At 45.4% G+C, this 23,977-nt stretch overlaps 1 protein-coding gene across 2 annotated transcripts in view; it reads left to right on the top strand.

The window, feature by feature from the left end:
- Window positions 1-23,977, top strand: part of NSFL1C (NSFL1 cofactor) — a 67,600-nt gene that overhangs the window by 9,690 nt on the left and 33,933 nt on the right. The window lies entirely within an intron of this gene.

The raw sequence follows: 23,977 nt of genomic DNA, 5'->3' as shown, positions 1-23,977 counted from the left end.
CTGCCCGGCCAGAGCCCCAGCTGGGAAAGTCTTGCCCTCCCAGCCCTATCAACATGCCTCAGGACACACCTTACCAAGGGTATCCCTGACAGGGACCCGGACACCACTGATGACGAAGGGGATGTGGATTCATTGGAGGATGGGGAAATCCCTCCAGGCCTAGAACCATACCAGACCATGCTTTGATTTTTCCACAGAGATGAATTACCAGCCCTGGTCTCCCAGACCCTGGGAGTTCCTGGCATGGACCAAGGAAGGGCACGGACCCTGGGAGTTCCTGTCAGAACCAAGGAAGAATCCCATCCTGGTATCTCTATGGAAAGCATCTTGTTATTTCTCGATGCTGGAAGCCATCCAGGAGTTGATAGACCTGGAAAGGGACACCCCGGAAGCTAGTTTTAAAGGATGTCAGGTCCTGGAGGCCTTTTATCCTCTGGAACCAGCGGCCAAAGATCGCCTGCATTTCCCGAAAGTGGACGCCCTGGTCTGCGCCATCTCGAACAACTATCCCAGTAGAGGGAAGAGCGGCCTTGAAGGATGCTCAGAATAGATGGTTAGAATTCATCCTTAAGCAGGCCTTCAACGCGACAGCAATGGCACTGCAGATCACTTCCTGTTGTGCCCTGGTGGCTCGTTCGTGTCTGCTTTTCGAGAGAGAGAGAGAGAGGCAGAGAGCTCAGGGGCATATACCAGAGAGACTATCGAGCCCGCCGCAGCCTTCCTAGCAGATGCAAGCTCGGACCTAGTATGCACCTCGGCCATAGGAGTAGCCTCAGTGGTGGCAGCCAGAAGACAGCTGTGGTTATGAAATTGGTCAGCAGACGCGACCTGTAAGGTGAACCTCACAAAGATGCCCTTTAAGGGATCCCTCCTATTCGGTAGCGAATTGGAAAAACTAGCCAGTAAATGGGGTGAATCTCCAGTGCCTCGGCTACTGGAAGATAAGAAAAAAAGGTTGCAGCGCCCCTCTCCCATGAGGCCTCAGGCCAGAGGCTGCTAGTGCTTCCGGCCCTACAGAAACTCGTCATTTCAGACATCTCGGCCCTCAGGAAGATCTCAGTCCTTTAGGAACTGACAACCGAAAAGAGGAAGAGGTTCGGGCTCAGATTCGTCCCGAAATTCCCAGTGAAGTTTGGCTGACCCATCCATGGAATGAGGAAATAGAGGGCCTTACAAGCCTATATTAGGTGCTAGCACCTAAGAAAGAGATCTAGGCATCATAGTGGATAACACATTGAAAATGTCGGCTCAGTGTGCTGCGGCAGTCAAAAAAGCAAACAGAATGTTGGACATTATTAGAAAGGGAATGGTGAATAAAACGGAAAATGTCATAATGCCTCTGTATCGCCCCGTGGTGAGACCGTACCTTGAATACTGTGTACAATTCTGGTCGCTGCATCTCAAAAAAGATATAATTGCGATGGAGAAGGTACAGAGAAGGGTGACTAAAATGATAAGGGGAATGGAACAGCTCCCCTATGAGGAAAGGCTAAAGAGGTTAGGGCTGTTCAGCTTGGAGAAGAGACGGCTGAGGGGGGATATGATACAGGTGTTTAAAATCATGAATGGTCTAGAACGGGTAGATGTGAATCGGTTATTTACTCTTTCAGATAATAGACTAGGGGGCACTCCATGAAGTTAGAATGTGGCACATTTAAAACTAATCGGAGAAAGTTCTTTTTCACTCAGTGCGCAATTAAACTCTGGAATTTGTTGCCAGAAGATGTGGTTGGTGCAGTTAGTATAGCTGTGTTTAAAAAAGGATTGGATAAGTTCTTGGAGAAGAAGACCATTACCTGCTATTAATTGAGTTGACTTAGAAAATAGCCACTGCTATTACTAGCAACGGTAACATGGAATAGACTTAGTTTTTGGGTACTTGCCAGGTTCTTATGGCCTGGATTGGCCACTGTTGGAAACAGGATGCTGGGCTTGATGGACCCTTGGTCTGACCCAGTATGGCATGTTCTTATGTTCTTATGACTATCCCTCTTCTTTCAGCGGTGGGTCGCGATCACGTCGGACAAATGGGTACTGGACATCATACGAGAAGGATACGCTCTGGAATTTCGCAGCATCCCTTGGGACATGTTCATGATGTCACCTTGTCACTCCCAGCACAAAAAAACTGGCAGTGGAATCCACGTTGATAAGACTCCTCAGTCTGAGGGCTATAGCCCCGGTACCTACACCCCAAGTAAATACAGGGCATTATTCCATCTGGCGGGGTCATTCTAACCCATCTTGGATCTCAAGAGCATCAATTATTATCTGCAGATAATTCACTTCTGCATGGAAACTCTTCGCTCTGTCATAATGGCCATACAACCGGGAGAGTTCTTAACCTTCCTGGACCTCTTGGAGGCCTATCTTCATATCCCAATCTGTCAAGACCACCAGCGTTTCCTACGCTTTGCGGTACTGGGCCACCATTACCAGTTCCGGGCGCTGCCCTTTGGCCTGGCAACCACCCCCAGAACATTCTTCACCTGACAACAGGAAACCCTGGTTCACCACTGAACTGAAGCTGCTTAATCAAGAACTAAGAAATAAAGAACACACATGGAGAAAAAACCCATCCCCCACAACATTAGCTGTATACAAAACCACTCTCAATGCCTACAGGATCAACATTCTTAAAACAGAGATTTTTTCTCTAAAAAAATACATCATTTCATCTTTGATTCGAAAGCACTCTTCTCCTATGTTTCTGCCCTCACTAAACCATCCCCTCCTACCATCCCAGATGATCAAGCTCTCAACAAAGCCTCCGAACTAGCTGATTACTTCAAGGAAAAAAATTGATAAATTGACTGTCTCTTTCTCTTCATCTAGTTCTTCTCCTCCATCTCCACCCAATACTCCACCTAAACTAAATACGACTCTAGAAACTTTCGAAACCACATCAGCTCTTGAGATTGAAAATATTCTCAAGAAAATGAAACCATCCTCTCATCCCTTAGACACAATTCCAAACAACCTCCTCATCGCTATAAGGAATACCATTTCAAAGCCAATTGCCGATATCATTAATTGCTCTCTTTCCCACGGTCTAGTTCCTGACCAACTTAAACTAGCAATTCTTAAACCTCTTCTTAAAAAACCGAATCTTCCGGCCACAGATCCAGCTAACTTCCGCCCAATAGCCAATTTGCCAATGATCGCCAAAATTATGGAAAAGATAGTCAATAGACAACTATCAGAGTACCTTGAAGAAAACTACATTCTTGCACCTTCCCAGTACGGTTTTCGTAAATCGTTAAGCACTGAATCCCTACTTATCTCTCTCACCGACAATATTCTAACTAATATGGATAAAAAACAACCTCACCTCCTTATTCTTTTAGATCTCTCTGCGGCCTTTGACACTGTCAACCATTCATCTTTATTACAAGGTCTGATAGACATAGGCATTAAGGGAACAGTACTCAGCTGGTTCAAGTCCTTCCTGGTTAATAGACAATTCAAGGTAAAGATAAACAACAAAGAATCACACCCGGTCCCAGCAAATCAAGGAGTCCCTCAAGGTTCCTCCCTCTCTCCAACCCTTTTCAACATTTACCTTCTCCCTCTCTGTCGACTTCTTAAAAATCTAAACCTAACACACTACATTTACGCAGATGACATCCAAATACTCATCCCAATCTCAGAATCCCTACACAAAACCTTGATTCACTGGAATAATTGCCTGCAACTAATCAATCATCTTCTATCCAGTCTCAGCCTCATTCTCAACAACAACAAAACAGAGATCTTAATTATCAATCATGACGTTAATAACAATCTAATATACCCAGCTGTCCCACTCAATTCCACCACTCCTACAATTAATCACTCTCCATATGTACGTGATTTAGGCATCATGATAGATAATCAGCTTAACTTCAAAAAATTTATAAGCACCACCACTAAAGACTGTTTCTATAAACTTCTTGTCCTGAGAAAATTGAAACCACTTCTCCACTTCAATGATTTTCGGATGGTTCTACAAGCCATTATACTAACAAAAATTGACTATTGCAACTCGCTCCTTTTTGGCCTACCAACCTCATCCATCAAACCCCTCCAGATGATTCAGAACTCTGCAGCTAGAATCCTTACCAATACGAATAAAAGAGACCACATAACCCCCATACTAAAACTCCTCCACTGGCTGCCTATTAAGCAAAGGATTCTCTATAAAGTATACACAGCAATTCATAAATCTATTTACAACATATCCCCACTCCACTTAAGCACCCAACTACGTTTTCACTCTTCAACTAGACCTATCAGAGGAGCTTATAAAGGCGCACACTATGTTCCTTCAACAATATCCTTACATCAGAAACGTACCATTTCTTTAGCAGGACCCGTCCAATGGAACATGCTCCCGCCAGACATCCGCCTTGAGATCTGCTTCGCGTCCTTCAAAAAGAAAATTAAAACCTGGCTGTTTAGCCAAGCTTTTCCAGAACTTTGATTATTTTTTCCTCCAGCTATCAAGATTTTCTCACCATCGCAATCCCTTTTGCAGATCACATTTATCTTAGACAATTACGCCTTATTTTATGATTTGATTTCTCAGAGACTTTACAACTTTATCAGTGTTATTATTCAAATCTGTTTTCCATGTTTTCCAAGTTCTATAACCTTGTTATATGTACCGCCTCTTGGCATAATTTTTATGTTTCAATGTAAACCGATGTGATCTGTATTTTAATACAGGAACACCGGTATATAAAAATCTAAAAATAAATAAATAAATTCTCCAAAATTATGGTGGTCGTGGCAGCAGCACTGAGGAAAGAAGGGATTCTGGTGCACTCTTACTTTGACGACTGGCTGATCCGGGCGATGTCATTGGAAGAGAGCCTTCAGATGACCAGCAGGGTCAGGTCCTTCCTACAAGAACTCGGTTGGGTCGTGAACATGGACAAAGAGCAGCCTCAACCCCTCCCAGTCCTTGGAGTAGCTGGGAGTCCGGTTCGACACCAGGCAGGACAAGATCTTCCTCCTTCCCTCGAGGATAAGGAAGCTGATGTGCCAAGTTTGTGGGTTGACAAACACAATGCGCCCCAGGGTGTGGAGCTACCTGCAGGTCCTTGGCCTCATGGCGTCATCCTTGGAAGTAGTACCGTGGGTGAGGGAAAGCTGCCAGTCTAGCACTCCCTGCTGTCATGTTGGAACCCACTGTCTCAAAACTACTCGATCCGCCTCCACCTACTGATGGAGGTATGTTCTCGGCTCCAGTGGTGGCTACAGGAAGCTCACCTAAGCAAGGGTGTAGGCCTATCCTCATCGAATTGGATCGCCCTCATGATGGATGCAAGCCTCCGAGGGTGGGGAGCTCACTGTCAGGAACTGACAACCCAGGGGCGATGGACCGAGGAAGAAGAGCACTGGAACATAAATCACCTGGAAGCCCGAGCAGTCAGATTAGCATGCCTGCAGTTCAGCCACAAGCTCCAGGGATAGGCAGTCCACGTGATGTCAGACAACGCAACAACTGTAGCCTACATCAACCGCCAGGGAGGCACCAAAAGCCAACAAGTGTCTCTGGAAATAGACTCCCTTATAGAATGGGTGGAATTAAATCTACAAGGGATCTTGGCCGCCCACATCGTGGGAAAAGACAACGTTAGAGCAGACTTTCTCAGCAGGGAGAGTCTGGATCCAGGGAAAGGGCATGGTCGATCAGAGCCTTCCAGCTTCTAGTAGATCACTGGGGCCTCCCGTCCATCAACCTACTGGCCACATCTCTCAATGCAAAGGTCCCCCGATTCTTCAGTCGCAGACAAGATCACTCCCATAGGATTGACGCCCTTGTCCATACCTGGCCAGAGGAGGACTTACTATACACCTTCCCCACCGTGGCCCCTACTGGACAAGATCATCCACAAGATCAAACACCTTCTTGTGGCCCCGGATTGGCCTAGACGCCCGTGGTACACAGAGATGTGGAGGCTTCTCGTGGAGAGTCCCCTTCTCCTCCCCCCGCACAGAGACCTTCTCCAACAAGGCCCAGTCCTTCACGAGGACCTAACTCGATTCTGTCTTATGGTCTGGCCCTTGAGAGGACTTGCCTGACGAAGCAGGGATATTTGTGAATGTGAGCCTGCTCATGTATTTAACACAAAAACCCCACCCCCCAACTTCTGGTTTTACAGATGCACAATCAAGCAACTTTATTGATACTATAGACTGAGAACATAACATTAACTCTCTTGTATCGAGAATATAAAACGTTTTCTAATGAGAAATCCCTATGTGCTAGGGCAAAATTGCAAAACAAAATAAAGAACTCCACTCAATCTCTTTATTTAGACCTGCTGGAACTATAGTGTTCCAATAAAATATATATCTTTGCTCTTTTAGCAACAGCAATTTATTGAAATCACCCCCTCCTAAATGAGGGAAAAATTGCTCCAAAACCACAAAAGTCAGGTCCTCCAGAGAATGCCCAGCAGACTCCCAATGGTTCACTAACGGGGTTTCCTGTCTGCCACATCGAATACAATTTAAATGTTCTTGAATACGGACTTTCACTTTACAGGAAGTCATGCCAATATAACATAGGGCACACGGGCATCAAATTAAATAGATCACACCACTAGAATCGCAAGATGTCCTAGAACGTAAAGTGAAAGGACATCTCTTGGGAAGAATCACCCTTTCCCCACTGAAAGAAAGCGAGCACCGCTGCATTGACCACACGCATAATGACCCTTTGTTGTTTCTTGTGTAAGAGCTGTCAGCATTGCTGAATGAACCAATAAATTGCGTGCTCTTGAAAAGGCAAATAACGGAGTTTCATGAAAAATAGGATGGATCTCAAAACATCCCAATGTTTCAAGATACTTCTCCATACCAGCCAGGTATCTGGTGTAAAGGGTAATATACATGTTAAATTTGATTGTACCTGGGTTGTTCGTGGACATAACAAAAGATCACGATTCACCCAACGCCTTCTTTTCAAAGATTGCTTAAGAACCTTCCTAGGATAACCCCTGTCAGAAAACCTATATGCCATATCCTGTGCCTTATTCATGTATTCAGAAGTAGAAGAACAGAGTTTTCTTAACCTTAAGAATTGCCCTGCTGGTATATTCTGTTTGAGTCTTAAAGGATGGCAACTATGAAAATGAAGGAGAGTATTACGGTCCGTTAGTTTTCTAAAGATTGAGAAATTAAATTCTTCTGAATCCAAAGAAATAGCAAGGTCCAAAAAGTGTATCTGGTTTGAACTAAACATAGAAGAAAACTGTAAATGGGGATTCTGCCTATTTAACCACCCCAAAAAATTCTTCTAAATCCTCATGTGAACCAGACCACAATAAGATATCAATGAATCATCTCCACAAAAAAAAATTTATTTATTTATTTATTTATTTAACAATTTTTATATACCGGCATTCGTAGGACACATCATGTCGGTTCACAATTAACTGAGAAAGGAAATTACAATGAACGAGGATAGAGAGAGTTAACGATATTACAATGAACTAGGAACAAGGATAGAGAGAGTCAACGAGCAGGGATACAACTTTGTAAAAGAAATGGATGAAGATTATCCATGTTAAGAGTAGATATGCATCAGGATGTTAAGGATGCATGTACACTTAAGAACTTAACATATGAACTTATTTACAATATTAATGTTAAATGCAGGGGCAGGGAGAGGGGGAGCGAGGAGGGGAAAGGAGAGGAGGGGGTAGGGGTAGGGGTATAGGAGATCGTTAAGGCAATGGCACTTTCAAGGAAAGGCTGTTCGTAGGAAGGGAGGGGGGGGGTAGGGGAGAGGCAGAAGGGTGCTGGGGAAGGGAGCAGAAGGGTGCTGGGGAAGGGAGCAGAAGAGAGGCAGAAGGGTGCTGGGGAAGGGAGCAGGGAGGGAGCTGGGAGGGTGAGGGAGCTAAAATGGTAAGGGAGAAGGGGGAGCTGGGAAGGTGGGGGAGCAAGGGGAGTTGCTCCCCCACCTATATGGGAATACCTCTAGAATTTGCTCTTCAAATTTCCCAATATATAGATTGGCTATGTTAGGGGGGCATAGAGGCTCCCATGGTGACCCCCCTTAATCTGTTGAAAGTAACAATTCTTAACACTAAAAAAATGTTTCATCGCAATAGAATTAGATCAACCAGAAATTCAGTAGGAACTCTACAAGGGGCAGGTCTCTGCTGAATACATTCCAAAATTATATCAATAGCCTCATCTTGCTGGATATTGGTATAAAGGGAGGCCACATCAATGGTGGCCATCTATAGTCCAGTAGAAGGAATTGTCAAGTTCTCTAAGATACTGATATGTCCAGAATCTTGAATATAAGAGGGTAACTGTTCAACAGAGTTTCTTAGAAACTTGTCCACAAAAATAGAGCGCAGCTCTAACAAAGACCCCCTCAGTCTTCCTGGAGGTTTATTCAGATTTTTATGGATTTTAGGTAATATATAAAAAAACAGACATATTGGAAAGGAAACTAACAAAAAAGTATGTTCCTTTGAGGTAATCCAATGTGCAGAGAGCATTCTCTCAAGCAATTGGTCTATTCTTAATTTAAGTGCTGGAGTGGGATTACTATCAAGTGATAAATAAAACTCCCTCTTGACTAATTGAGATTCTGTCTCAGTCACATAATCCTCAACATCCTGGATGACAATCGCTCCCCCTTTATCAGCCGATTTAATAATAAACATCATCATCAACTCTATAATTGATTAATAGCCCTTCTCTCAGCTTTTGATAAATTATCACTATGGCCATACATTGGTCTTTTTGGTTTAATACAATCTAGATCTTTCTTCACCAGGCTAAAAAAGGTAGCAATAACTGGATCTTCAGGACCTGGAGGGATGGTCCATATGTATGAGTGGTGGGTTGGGAGAGTTTGGGGAGTAGGTATGAGTGTTTTTAATGGATGTGTGATGTGTGGTGTGTATGGTTTAAAGTTATATATTTCAGTACAGTATATGAAGATTTATATTATGTTTTAGGGTGAAAATTTGTGAAAAAGCACATAAGGTTTTTTTACCTTTGAGATTTCTCATTACTAAGACTTTTTGATGCATAATAAACTTTATTAAAATGATAAGTTGTGAGCGAGGCTGTTCCTTTTGGGGTGTTTTTGTCATTGTACTTTAACAGTCTATGTATGGTTTAGGTTGTTGTGGTTTTAACTGGTATATAGGACTGGACTTGTCTATACAAGCCAAGGCCAATAGAATTGGCCCAAGATTTTATCCCAAGTCTTCTCTTCCACTAAGTGGTACCCTAGGAGGTGGCTGTGAGCTAATTGAAGTACTTGGGAGACTAGGACTTGCTCATAGGTTTCCCTGTCTAGATTCCCCTTTACTGCCCAATATACTAGATTCCTCTGCATGATGAAAAAGGACTGAGCTGGGTTGCAGTCCTCTAACTCAGAGACTGGCCTCCCTCCTGTCTATCACCTGGGCAAACCCAAGTAACTCATCTTCAGTTTGGTAACGTCTAAAGTTTTCAGGGTTATCCTCCCCATCCCATTCTGAGGGAGCAACTAAAAATTCCTGGAGTGCTTGTGGACCCTCATCGATCTTGGGAACCCTGTCTATGGCGGACTTTAGGTGCCTGAAATTAGTGCTTCATGATCAGTTTTCCCCTTGCTCACTCATCCAGTTTGGAGGGATGGCCTGATCTAGACAGGATCTTGATGATGTCCTACGTCTTCGTAATCGTGTTTATCATGTTCCAAGGGATATTCAAGTATTTTATACCTATCTACAGATCGGTTCCCTTCCACAACTTTGTCCTAGAGTTCTTTGGACAGCTCCTTGCTACTAATGGTTGGGTCTTTGCTTTGAAATGCATTACTCTGCATTACTCAGCAGGAACTGCTGAATTTATCCTGTTATCTTGTAAATCAGTACAACAGAACACAGTTGGGGCTAATTCACTTTCATACTTTTGAAGGTGATTAATTACACCAGAACTGTAAGTATTCAGGATTGCTACAAAAGTACAAAGGGGTGCAGACTTATCTAAGCAAGCTATTCCATGTTTTTATTTCTACTTTATTTTCTAAGAAATCTGAAATATATTTTTCACTTGGCAGTTGTGGGGTAAAGTGTGAATACGTGAAACAAACACTGATTTGATGCATTTTATTTCAGGCTTTAAAGGAACAAACGTGAACAATTTGGAAGGGGTGTAGACTTTCTTCAGCCACTGTACAATCCTCCTCCAGAGAAAAAAACACATTCAGATTCCACCCCTTCAACAGAGAGAGAAGTGCTCACACACAATGCTCCCCTCCCCAGAGAGAGAGAGATACACAAAGTGCTTCCTCCCTGAAAGAGACACATTGCCCCTTCTCCGAGAAAAGAGAAACATATGGTGCTCTCTCAACCTTAAAAGAGAGACACACAGTGCTCCCAGAGGGGGAGAGACACATATAATACTCTTCCCTCCACCCTGAAAGAGACACATTTACACCATATTAGAAGCCCAGATTAGGTGTATTTTATGCTTTAAAAAATATAGGAAGAAAACCAAATGACTGCCAGCATAGTTAAGTGGTGAGTGAAAGGACATCTTTCAAAAACTGGAAGATGGATCAAAATGAAAATAGGAAAGAACGTAAGCACTGGTAGGTTAGATTTTTCTGTCAATAAGCAGGCTGAATTAGCCATTACACATGGTTGATGTTATCCAGTAGCACCGAATGGACTTATCCAAGCTAGTAGATCTTTGAGCTTCATTTGCATGTGTAGGAGTTCCTGAACAGGTTTTACCTCCTGAGTTCTCTGTACATTCCTGGATCAGTCCAGATGCCTGGGCTTATGCATCCCTGCCTTAGTACCACCGCCGCCGCTCCCTCCACCTACGCAGCCCAAGTGCCGCCGTCGGGGTGCCTCTTCATGGCAAGAAGCTGCCTCCGGCCTGCTGTCTCACCTCCATGCAGCAGGATGTTGCCGCGTTAGAATTTGCTCGGTCCGTTCGTGATCTCTTTCTAATTTCACCTTTTGGACCAGGGCGCAAACAGGTGGCAGTGCGAGAGACCTTAGGGTGCCTCCAAGACTTGGGAGCGGTCATTCCAGTGCCCTTGGCAGAGCTTCGAAAGGGACGCTGCTCCATTTATTTTGTGGTTCCAAAGGAGGGCACGTTTTGGCCCAACCTCGATTTGAAGAAAGTGAATACCACCCTCAAAGTCCCCCACTTCTGGATGTAGACCTTGCGTTCGGTGATAGTTGTGGTTCGCAAGGGGGAGTTCCTGGCTTCTCTGGATCTTACGGAAGCCTATCTGCACATTCCGATTCACTCTGAGTCTCTGCGTTTTCTTCGCTTCATGATCCTGGGCCAACATTTTCAATTCAGGGCCCTTCCTTTCAGTCTGGCCACAGCCCCACGCACTTTCACCAAAGTGGTGGTGGTGGTAGCGGCAGCATTTCGGAAGGAAGGTCTCCTGGTACATCCTTATCTAGATGACTGGCTTATCAGAGCGAAGTCAGCAGATCTCTGTCGGCGGTTGATTCGCAGGGTTTGCAATGTTCTTCACTCTCGGCTCGGTTGCGAACGTGGCCAAGAGTCATCTAACCCCGACACAGTCCCTGAGTTACCTGGTTGTGAGGTTCGACACCCGGTTAGGCAAAGTGTTTGTTTCTGTTGGAAGAAAGAGCGCTAACTCTTCAGAAGTGAGTTCGCTGGTTGTTGCAGTTAAGAATTCCCAGAGTATGGGATTATTTGCAAGTCTTGGGTTTCATGACTTCAACCTTGGAATTGGTTCCCTGGGCATTTTTCCATATGAGGCCATTGCAGGGGACGCTTCTGGCGCGTTGGAAGCTTGCCGCTGCCCCTAGAGGGGGAGGCCAAGGAGAGTCTATCTTGGTAGCTTCAGTCTGCCAATCTTCTCCGCGGAATGGCCCTCGAGGTCCTGGATTGGGTGGTGGTGATGACCGATGCCAGCTTTTCCGTCTGGGGGGCAGTTTGTCAGCACCATTCTATCCAAGGCATTTGGTCTACGAAAGAGTCTGCATGGTCTGTCAACCGGTTGGAGACCAGGGCAGTGCGGCTTGCCTTTAGGGAGCTCTTATTGGTGAAAGGTTGCTCAGTCCGGATTCTGTCAGACAATGCGACGGCAGTGGTGTATATCAATCAGCAGGGCGGTACCAGGAGTCAGGCGGTAGCTCAGGAGGTATAAATCTTGATGCATTGGGCAGAGACCCATCTAGGGTGGATAGCGGCGTCTCACATAGCCGGCATCGAAAATGTCCAAGCGGATTTTCTAAGTCGCACTCGCCTAGATCCAGGTGAGTAGGAGTTGGCGGAAACTGCAATGCAGCTCTTACGGAGACGGGGGTCTCCTCACGTGGATTTGATGGTGACTTGTCAGAATACCAAAGTGGTATGATTCTTCAGTCGAAGGCAACAGCCCAGTGCCAAAGGCGTCGACACGCTGGTTCTGCCTTGGCCTCAGGGGGTTCTACTTTGTGTTCCCTCTTTGGCCACTGGTGGGCAGATTGTTTCATCACTTAGAGAGACATCATGGGGAAGTGATTCTGGTTGCTCTGGAGTGGCCTCGGCATCTGTGGTTTGTGGATCTCATCAACATGGCAGTGGACGGTCCAATTCGTTTGGGACATCTCAAGGGTCTTCTTCATCAGGAGCTTCCTGCTGTTCCGGAGATGGAGGCATCTGCTCCACTTGCGAGGGAGCTTAAGTGATTAAATATTCGTCGAGCTCTTTTGCGCTATCTGGAAGTGACTAATGATTTCAGGAGGTCTGATCACCTTTATGTATTGTGGAGCAGCGCGAACCGAGGTTCTAAAGCTCCAAAGGCTACTATAGCATGCTGCTTGAAGGAAGCTATTGGTTCCACTTACATTACTGCTGGGCGGCAGGTTCCAGAAGGCTTACGTGCTCATTCTATGCGGTCTCAGGTGACCTCCTGGGAGGAGGCGCTGCTGGTATCTCCTCAGGAGATTTACAGAGCTGCAACTTGGAAATCCTTACATACTTTTGCGCGAAACTATCATCTGGATTTGGGGGCATCTAGGTCTCCTTCTTTTGGCGAAAGTGTTCTGTGAGTGGGACTGTCCAGTTCCCACCGAATTTAGGGAAGCTTTGGTACATCTCAGGTATCTGGACTGATCCGGGTACATACAGGGAAAGGAAAATTGGTTCTTACATGCTAATTTTCATTCCTTTGGTACCACAGATCCTGGAGCTGGAGAGTCGCTCGTTCAGCTGTAGTTTTGCCTTATGCGTACAAGATTCATAGCAGGCCTGTTTATAGTTTTCGCGTTGACAAGAAGTTTTAAGGTTTTACACTTTTCTTTTTCTTCATTGGTTTGAGCGTTGGAAGGTTTTTGCTTGGGTACAGATCTATACTGAGGAGCTGCCGGTGGCACTAGGGTTTTTGTAGCAGTGTCAGACAAGTTTTTTTCTCTGTCTTCACCTGCTGGCAGGGATGCATAAGCCCAGGCATCTGGACTGATCCGTGGTACTACAGGAATGAAAATTTGTAGGTAAGAACCAATTTTCCTTTATTTGTCTGAGCACTTGCACGTAATTGTACTTTGTCTCTCCTAACATTTTTTTTAACTTCATATTTTTCCTCAATATTAGTTGCCTCACTGCCTCAGCAGCCTCACAAAAGTACTTTTCAGTGCTAATACAAACCCCCCCCCCCCCCCCCCCCCCCAAAAGGCAAAAAATGAAGGAACAGGAAAATACCCTATCAGAGGTTCCTTTTTCTCTCTCCAAGGGACCTTGCCCTCGAGATGGCACAGAAAAAAAGAAACAGATTCAAGCGGTGCATTTGTGGGCAGGTAATGTTTATTACTGATGGCCATGAGCTGTGCTTCATTTGGGCCCAGAGCACCAAATTGTTACACCTGCAACTGGATGTCCCAGCATTCACAGTAGTCAGGGGGCACCATATTGAGGAATAGCGTAAATCTCTCAGGACTCATAGCAGATCCTTCATCTGCTTCACTGGGAAAAGTCATTCGTGCTGGATCTTCAGGACTCCCTCATTAAGTTGAGTCTTCACAGCCATCCTGCATTGAAGAAAAAGTGCCATTCGGACCTGTTTCAAAAAAGCATAATCATTTGAAGCGGAGTATGCCAGTGCTATTGACATGACCTTCATTGACGCTATTGTCACAGCCTGCATCGACTTACTCAGTGCGGGATCCCTTGATGCATGGAGTATCAAAGCACTTGGCACATGGCGCATCACCTCACTTGACGCATGGTGCATTGCTCCAATCAAAGCACTAGATGCACCGATGGAAGGTAAAGCACCATTCCCCATCATCGTATTCGGAAACTTTGGTGCTTCAACTCCTTGATGCATCCGAAACTTTGCACTTGGGCTCCGAGAATGCAATTAGTACTTCCATCAATGCAGCATCCGGATTCCACAATGCGCTCTGAATATCATTCTTCAAAGCAAACTAAGTCCTACTCTTCAAAGTCATCGAAGCATTCTGCTCCATCAAAGTTGCTAATACCAACCAAGTTGCTTTACCAACACAGCTTTATACGACTCACCCAAGTTCAATTAGAAAAAAGGTATGGCTTCCCCTTCCTTCTCTAATCACCAGAATACTTTTGCTGCCTTGGCTCCTAGTTGAAGGTTTCAAAACCACCAAACCTATTCATGTATACTTCTTCCTATGGTTGGCCAACCATAGTCCCAGTTGTAGGAGCCAATTCTAGTGTCTCAAGAGGATGTGCCATCCTGTACCGCAGATCAGAGACTTTATCAATTTCTGGATCAGATCGCGACATTAGATATCTTTCTTCTCTGCCCCTTCAAAGAAGTCATGACTCTCTTCAGCATGCTCTCCAGACTTTGTCAGCAATTTCACTTAGCGGAGTCCTGGTTTTGCCCATAAGGCTAAACACTTCCACGGATTTGATTATTCAGGCATTGTTCTCATCTCATTCCATTGCAGTGAAGTCTAGTAAATCGGAAGGTGTGATTCATCCAGTGCCACACACCAACATTCCCTCACCCCTCCTAAGCTATAGTATTCCTGGGTTACCTTCTTCATTCCACTCATAGGTGAGAGTCACTGTGCTTTTCATATTTTGCCTCCAAAAGACCTCTCTTATTCAAAATTCATTGAGAAAATGAGATTGACCGTAGGGGTTCATGTTTGTAAGGATAAATACCCATGTTCAGAACTTCTATGGCTCTTACAAATTCTTGATACACCATTTAAACCAGTAGCACTGCCTGTTCATGCCATTCTTAATGCTTTATAGATGAGAGTGTGGTAAATGTCCATTTCAGGCACACAGACTGCAAGAAAACTGGACCTAAAGTAGAGTCCAGCAAGCCAGGTTTTGGCCTTGTGCAATTGCCTCACAACTCAGTGGTAATCAAGTCCACTATGAAAAAAATGAAGAAAACACAGATCCATTCAAATTCATCACCAGGGAAAGACCAGAAGTTTCTTGACCATTTTGGCAAGAAAGTTTTTCAAGCTTCCATGCTGACTGCATGTATTGGTACAGTATATTCATGACTGTCTCCAAAAATTAAAACCTTTTCTCCAGCCTGAGGAAGCATCTTTGGCCTATCCTCAACCAATTCTGAGTGCGGAAGACGTCATCTGCCACTTCCTCCGTTCAGTCTATGAGGCCTTTGATTCAGTTTCCAGGACCTCTGCATCATTGATTGGAGTACGCTGCAGGGTGCGTGGCTTTAAGCCATCAGCATACAGGAAGATGTGCCTGAAAATCTAGTGGATCTCCCTTGGAGATAATCTCTTTGGAGAGAAGCTTCGAGAAACAGTGGCGCAAATAAAGGATCAAAATGTTGCAGTTCAATCCCTTTCGCCAGTCCTTGACCAACCAACTACGTTGTAATGGCCCTTGTATCGTAATTGGCCCTACTTTCACAAATTACCCTTCTGTTCATATCAACAATACCTCCCACAACTTCTCTCAGGTTAACATCAACAGGCTTAGACAAAGGGAGCAATGTCAGTAGAAGATGATTGAGCTGGCTCAAACAAAGCTGGAACCCAGCTTTTGACCCCTTCAACTAATTCCCATCTATTTATTCCAGTTGGGGGCATAATTCAATTTTTCCTAGACAAGTGAAACCACATAACCAAAGACTCTTGGGTCCTCCAAATTGTGCATTCTGGGTACCTGTTTCGTTTTTCCTGACTACCACATCTGCTGTGTTTGGGTCTTCAACTGGATATGTCATGTACCACAGCTTTGCCTGGAGGTTCAGATGCTTCTACAGCAATGGGTGATAGAGCCCCTTTCTATATCACAACATACACAGGGTTTCTACTCCAGATACTTCCTCATCTCCAAAAATCAGGGGGATTGAGGCCTATTTTGGATCTGAGGCATTCTCCTTTGAGAGAAGTTCAAAATAAATTCCCTCAGCATGATTCTACCGTACATTCAGAATGGATGTGTGCTTTGGATCTCAAGAATGCTTATCTGCACATATCTGTCCACCATTCACATTGACAGTATCTTTGGTTCAAAGTGGATTCTGCCCACTGCTAATACAGAGTGCTCCCATTTGGTCTAGTGCCTGCCCCAAAACTAGTCATCAAACGTCTCACTGTAATAGCAGCTCATTTAACACCTCTTCAAATCTGTACATGAAACAGTCTCCCTCCTGCAGAGCTTAGGCTTCCTGATAAACTTTGAGAAATCGAACCTAGTCCCATCTCAGTTTATTGGAGTGTAGATAGACTCCATGCAAGAGAGAGTATTTCTACCTTCAGATCGAGCAACCATCATGAACATACTGATCCATCGATTGCTTGCCTTCCAGTGGACGACAGCGAGATCTCTTCTAGTCATACCTGTGCATATGGCTGCGATGGTCTACGTGGTCCCTCTGATTCGACTTCATCTTTGTTATGTTCAGTAGGGCCTATGTTCCCAATGAGTTCAGCTGACTCAGCCACTGTCCAAAGTCATCAGGGTTTCCTGGGACCATGACTCAGGAGCTCACATGGTGGCTACAGCCTCATGTCTAGAAGGGTGTTCCTCTTCAACTTCTCTACTGAATAACCCTAACAGATGCCTCCACAAAGGGATGGGGTGCTCAGATCGGCAGAATATAAATTGGTTAAATAAATAATCCTGTCACATCCAGGACACTTGGTCTCCTGAGGAAAGTCGGTATCAAATCAGACTGCTGGAGTTGCGAGTGATAAGGAATTCACTGATTGTGTTTATGCATCTTCTTCAGGGCAAGACCGGTAACCAAGTGACCATGTTTGTCAGCAAACAAAAAGGTATGTTATGGCCCTGCTGCCAAGGAAGCTCCCAGAATCTGGCATTTGGCATACAATCGAGCCACCTTACAAGCCCCCTACCTGCTAGGAATCTCCAACACATTGGCAGATCACCTCAGCAGAATCATTTGCCCACACGTGATCTCTGCACCAATCTGTAGCACACAGGATCTTCTTGTGGGGTCAGCCATCAGTGGATCTGTTCGTCTCTCAGGTAAACAGCAAACTAGATCACTTCTTCTGTTCTTCCAAGCGACCTCAGACTGGCTCAGGGCACTTTCATCCTTGACGGGGAGGGGGGGGGGGGGGCCGCAAACCTCATATATGCTTTTCCACTGATATCACTCATGGCCAAGACACTGCAGAAGGTTCTTCACAATTATGCTCAGCCGATTCTTATAGATCCAGCATGGCTCAGACAAGCATAGTATGCATATCTTGTACAACTGTCCAACAGTCCTTCCATACCACTGAGATCAGATCCTGCTCTAACTCAAGAGGACAGGACGCTTTCCATCCTAATTTCTCAGCTTGCAACCTAACAGCCTGGATGCTGAGCACTTGGTTATTGCTGATTTCCATTTACCAGCAGACATTGTGGATATATTGATTTCATCTGGGAAACGATCAACTAGAAGAAATTATGCTTTCAAATGGAATAGATATTCCACATGGTAGCTGCAAAATGCTTTCAACCCTTTCTCAATGTTCACTTCAGCATCTGTTGTGGATTCTACCTTTCCAACTCAGGGCTTGCTATTTCTTCGGTGCAAGTGCACCTCAGCAACATTGGGGCAAGCCACAATACAATGGACAGCAAACTAATTTCTACTCATCCCTTAATATTGTGTTTCATGAAAGAACTGTAGAAAATCAAACCATTACTGTAGGATTTAAACATAATTCTTTCTCAGTTGATAAAACCTCCATTTGAGCCTTTGGAATCAGCTTCTCTAAAATGTTTGACTTGAAAGGTGATTTTTCTGGTTGCGGTCCTCTCTGCTAGATGAGTCAGTGAAATCCAGCCTCTTGCCAACTTTCTTGCATATCTGCAATTTTTTCACCACAAGGAGGTTCTTCGAAATCACCCCATGTTTCTTTGAAAGGTGGTCTTGGCTTTCCATATCAATCAATACATGGTATTGCCTATATTTTTTTCCAAAACCACATGGTCAAGCCCTCCATACTCTGGATTGCACACAGGCCTTGGCATATTACAAAAGACGAACTCAGCCACACCATCAAACAAATCAACTTTTCACTAATGGGGAATCCAAGATGGACACACGCTAAGAGAAGTAGCTCCGTCAATTCCCTCTTACCAGTATTTAGAAACTTGTCTTTTTCATTCTCATGGGTAAGAGGAAGGGCAAAGCGAGACTGTTCCCAGAGATGTCTGAAACCTGTATGCCGGTTAGCTCAATGGACAAACATTTCCTCCGAATCTGAGATCTTCCACCAGGCTCTGTAGAGCAGTCTTTAACAATTTGCCAAGCAAAGGTTTGTTGGCTGCAGTCCCAGACTGAGTTATCTCTCACTCCAGAGCCGCGCTGAACTCCTCTTTAACCTGGGCCCCTCCCTGTGGTCATTGCCAGTGGAAGTGTGCTGCCTCCGTTGCGACCAGTTGACATTGGAATGCCAGCTGTAGTAGCGTCGGGAGGTGCCCGAACGGCAGAGCTGAGCTGTGGGGAACCTGGCTGGTGTGCACAGGGGGCTGAATCTCTGCCCGCTCCTTTTTCTTCTTCAATTTTTACGGAGGAGGTTATCTACAAAGAGGTAATGTCTACACCTATTGTTAAACCCCCTAATATTACCTTGGATATAATATGGGAAGCTATAACAAAACTTTCTACTCAAGTTGCTCATTTTGACTTACAACGATGAGATTTATCCAAAACCTTCCAAACTTCACAATCTCAAATATTGGAAATTTCTTTGAGAATGGATTTTTGGGAAACTAAGGAGATAGTTCTACAAAAATCTGTTGACGCTGTTTCTTCTGGTCATTTATATTTACAAAATAAGATAGAAAATCTGGAAAACATCATTCGTCATCAGAATATCAGGATCATTAATTTTCCTAAGAAAAAATTTGGTATCTCCTATAAGGATGTTATGTAAATATTTTATGGAAAAGTTACAGAGAACTTGCTCCCTCCAGTATCTAAGCTTATTATGTTCCGGTAAATCGTAAGAAGATTCTGCTGTTCTACTTGAATCATCACATCTCTCATCATTTCTTGAAAAATCTGCAGATGAAGAAGTTATCTACCTTAATTGTCACCTTTGCTTTAGATTCTGACCGAGACTTTATTTTGAATCCCCTTTGTAGGGCTTAAAATTCGTATGTTTCCAGATGAAGCTAAAGTGACCCAATCTAAGAGGAAGCATTTATTGATGCGTCCGGCTGTTATAAACTTGGGGGCTTTGTTTTCGCTATATTTCCCCTGTAAGTGTGGTGTTAAATTTCAGAGAGTTAAATATGCTTTTTTTGACCCCTCTCACTTAAATGTTTTCTTTAATGATAGAAGCAGGCAGGATATTGTGCCTCCAGCAGCTAGTCAGTAGTTCCCATGACATAAAGGTGTTCAAATATTTTGAAGATTTCTCCCTTACCACATTTGTGATCTAACAAAGTATTAGAGATTTTATATTTTCTTTAAGTGTATTTCCTACTTAATTTTGATCTGTGTATTATTTCCAGTCAAATTTTTGATGAATTTGCAAAATATGTAAAATTGCGTAAAGATATTAAAAAAAAAAAATCAACTTTTTGTCTCCTACGACCCAAATCATCTGGGCATGGCAATTACCAAGCGGACCTTATCTAATTTGGTGGCTGAGTGCGTTCGGCACTTCTAATTGTTAGCAGGACTACAAATCAACTCATCAACTGAGAGCTGTAGTCTCCTGTGTCGCTCACCTTTGAGAGATACCCATAGAAGAAATCTGTAACGTGCACCTTGGTCTTCAGTTCATACCTTCACTTCTCACAACTATCTTAAGAATATCTCAAAGACTGACAGTAAATTTGGATACCAGGTTTGCGCAATCTGTTCTTGCTACAGTCCACTCTCCACAGTGGGGTCCGGGTTACTTATTAAGTAAATACTGCACTGTAACCCTCAGCTTGGGACTCCCCACATGTAATGACTAATTCAGCCTGCTTATCAGTAAAGAAAAAGCAAGTGTGTTTTCTGTAGAGAGCAGGATGAATTATCCATGGAATACCCACCCACCTCCCTGGAGAGTTTTACACATCTGTTAAATTGTGGTACTGAGCATGGGACTTTCCACACATGCTCAGTAGAGCTCAAAGCTGTACTAACTTGGAGAGAAAAGTCCATTTGGTGCTACTGGATGACATCACACATTCGTCATGGCTAGTTCATCCTGCTATCTATGGAAAACACATTCTCTCTCCCTCTGTCTCTTGACACACACACACATTGGCTGCCCCACCCCTCTCTTGACACACCACACACTAGCTCCCCCCACCACTCCTCATTGAGAGACATGACACACTCATCAGCTCCCCCTTCTCTCTCTGACATCCCTACACTGCCTCCCTATCTCTCTGTAGATACAGAAAGAGAGTCTCACCCACACTGCCTCCCCCCAAGATAGACACACACCACATTTCCACCCCTCTTAAAAGAGAAAGAGACATATACTGCCTCCCTTGAGACATAGAGAGAGACACCACTTCCCTTGTCTTTCATGAGAGATCAACACACACTGGCTCCCTCTTCCTCTCTCGAGACACAGACCCACACACCAAATCCCCCACCCCTAGCGAGAAAGATAGACGTTCATGAACACTAGCATCCCCTCTATCTCTGCTGTGAGAGAGACAGACCCATGCACTGGCTCCCCCTCTCTCTTAAGAGAGAGACACACACACCAACTCCCCTTCTCGCTATCTCTCTCACAAGGCAGACACACACTTCCTACCTCTGCCCCCCCCCCCCCCCCGAGAGAGAAAGACAGATACACACCAGCAACCCCCCTCTCTTGATAGACAGACACGCACCAGCTTGAGGGAGAGAGACTTATTGGCGAGCTGGCTCCCCCTCTTTGCCTCTCTTGAGAGATAGAGACAGACCCACACGCTGGCTCCCCCCACCCCTCTCTCTAGGGATTCTGACACTGCCTCCCCCTCTTTCTCTCTTGAGACAGGCAGACATCACCTGCCTCTGTTTTGAGAGAGACAGATATTGCCTCCCCGCTTTCTCTCTCTCTCTCTCTCACTACCTACACTGCCTCCCCCTCTCAAGAGAGAGAGACAAAGTGATCCCCCACCAAGACAGACACGTACCGCCCTTCCCTATTAAGAGAGAAAGAAACGGACACTAACCGCCTCCCTTCAAGACTGAGAGAGACACAGACCTACCCACCCCCCATCTCTCGTGACACGCACTGGCTCCCTTCTCTCCCAAGAGAGAGACATGCTGCTCCTCCCCCCGAGAAAGAGAAGGATGCACAGAGTTCTCCATTTTCCTGAGAGGGAGAGAAAGAGAAGACACTGCCCATTCTCCCCCCTGCCTTGCCCCAGCCCCTTAAAAAAAAAAAAAGGAATGAAAGACACACAGTGGTCTCTTCATCTTCCCCCACCCCCCTCGAGACAAACACCCACTGCCCCTTCCTCCTTGGGAGAGAGACAGACACATACACACTGCCTCCCTTTCTCTCGAGGAACAAACACGTCCTCCACCCTCGAGAGAAAGAGACACACACGTCCTCCACCCTCGAGAGAAAGAGACACACACGTCCTCCACCCTCGAGAGAAAGAGACACACACGTCCTCCACCCTCGAGAGAGAGAGAGACACACGTCCTCCACCCTCGATAGAGACACACACATCCTCCACCCTCGAGAGAGAGAGAGAGAGAGACACACATCCTCCACCCTCAAGAGAGAGAGACACACACGTCCTCCACCCTCGAGAGAGAGAGAGAGAAACAGACATATACACACTGCCTCCCTCTCTCTTGAGGAACACACACGTTCTCCACCCTCGAGAGAGAGACACACATCCTCCACCCTTGAGAGAGAGAGAAAGAGACACACATCCTCCACCCTTGAGAGAGAGAGAAAGAGACACACATCCTCCACCCTCGAGAGAGAGAGACACACACATCCTCCACCCTCGAGAGAGAGAGAGACACACACACACATCCTCCATCCCCTCTATCTCTGCTGTGAGAGAGACAGACCCATGCACTGGCTCCCCCTCTCTCTTAAGAGAGAGACACACACACCAACTCCCCTTCTCGCTATCTCTCTCACAAGGCAGACACACACTTCCTACCTCTGCCCCTCCCCCCCCCAAGAGAGAGAGAGACACACATCCTCCACTGTCGAGAGAGAGAGACACACACATCCTCCACTCTCAAGAGAGAGAGAAAGACACACGCACATCCTCCACCCTCGAGAGACTCAAATCCTCCACCTTCGAGAGAGACACACACACATCCTCCACCTTCGAGAGAGAGAGACACACATCCTCCACCCTCGAGAGACACACATCCTCCACCCTCGAGAGACACACATCCTCCACCCTCGAGAGACACACATCCTCCACCCTCGAGAGACACACATCCTCCACCCTAGAGAGAGAGACACATCCTCCACCCTAGAGAGAGACACACACACACATCCTCCACCCTAGAGAGAGACACACACACACATCCTCCACCCTAGAGAGAGACACACACACACATCCTCCACCCTCGAGAGAGACACACACACACATCCTCCACCCTCGAGAGAGACACACACACACATCCTCCACCCTCGAGAGAGACACACACACACGTCCTCCACCCTCGAGAGAGACACACACGTCCTCCACCCTCGAGAGAGAAAGACACACACGTCCTCCACCCTCGAGAGAGAGAGAGAGACAGACATATACCCTTCCTCCCTCCGTCTCTCGAGGAACACACACTGCCTCCCCTGAGAGAGACAGACGCCATCTCCCCTCTTTCTTTCTCTCTCTCTCTCTCAAGAGAAACCAACATATTGGCTCCCTCGAGAGAGAGAGAGACTTACTACCATGCCCCGAGAGAGAGGCTTTCCTGCCCCTACCCCCCTTTTCTTCCTCCCTTTCCCCAACAGTGAGAGATTTTTTATTTATTTTTTTATTTATTTATTTAATTTTATATACCAGCAACCGTTTGCACATCGTGCCGGTTTACAAGTAACTTACCACAAAATATATATAGGCATAGCCTTTACAGAGAACGGTATATAACATAAACACAGTAACGGAAAAATTAACTAAATAACTAGGGGAGGGATGGAGGGGGGTAGTCGAGACAAAAGGGGGGGCAGGGGGAGGGTGCAAACAGATACATAGGGATAAGATATGAATAGGGATTCGAGGTAGAAATATGTACACTGGTTATATACAAAAATTGTATGAATCTTTAGAGGGGGAGGGTGTTGGGTGTAGGTCCTGAATGGGGGGTGTTGGAGAGAGATGATGGTTGGGCTAGTGTGTTAGTTGGTGAAGATGATGAAGAATGGGGGTATGCTTGGAGGAAAAGCCAAGTTTTGAGTTTCTTTTTGAAAGTAGGTGTGGAGGTTTCGGTGCGTAGGTCAAGAGGCATAGAGTTCCAGAGGGAGGGGCCTGCAAGGGAAAGGGCTCTATTGGTGGTGGAGATGAGTCTAGTGGATTTTATGGAAGGAGGGATAAGAGTTCCACGGAGGGAAGCACGGGTGGGTCTTGTGGAGGT

The sequence above is a fragment of the Rhinatrema bivittatum genome, chromosome 8 (assembly GCF_901001135.1).
Source record: "Rhinatrema bivittatum chromosome 8, aRhiBiv1.1, whole genome shotgun sequence".
In the NCBI taxonomy this organism is placed as follows: Eukaryota; Metazoa; Chordata; class Amphibia; order Gymnophiona; family Rhinatrematidae; genus Rhinatrema; species Rhinatrema bivittatum.
This window is presented reverse-complemented; position numbering and strand designations above follow the sequence as displayed.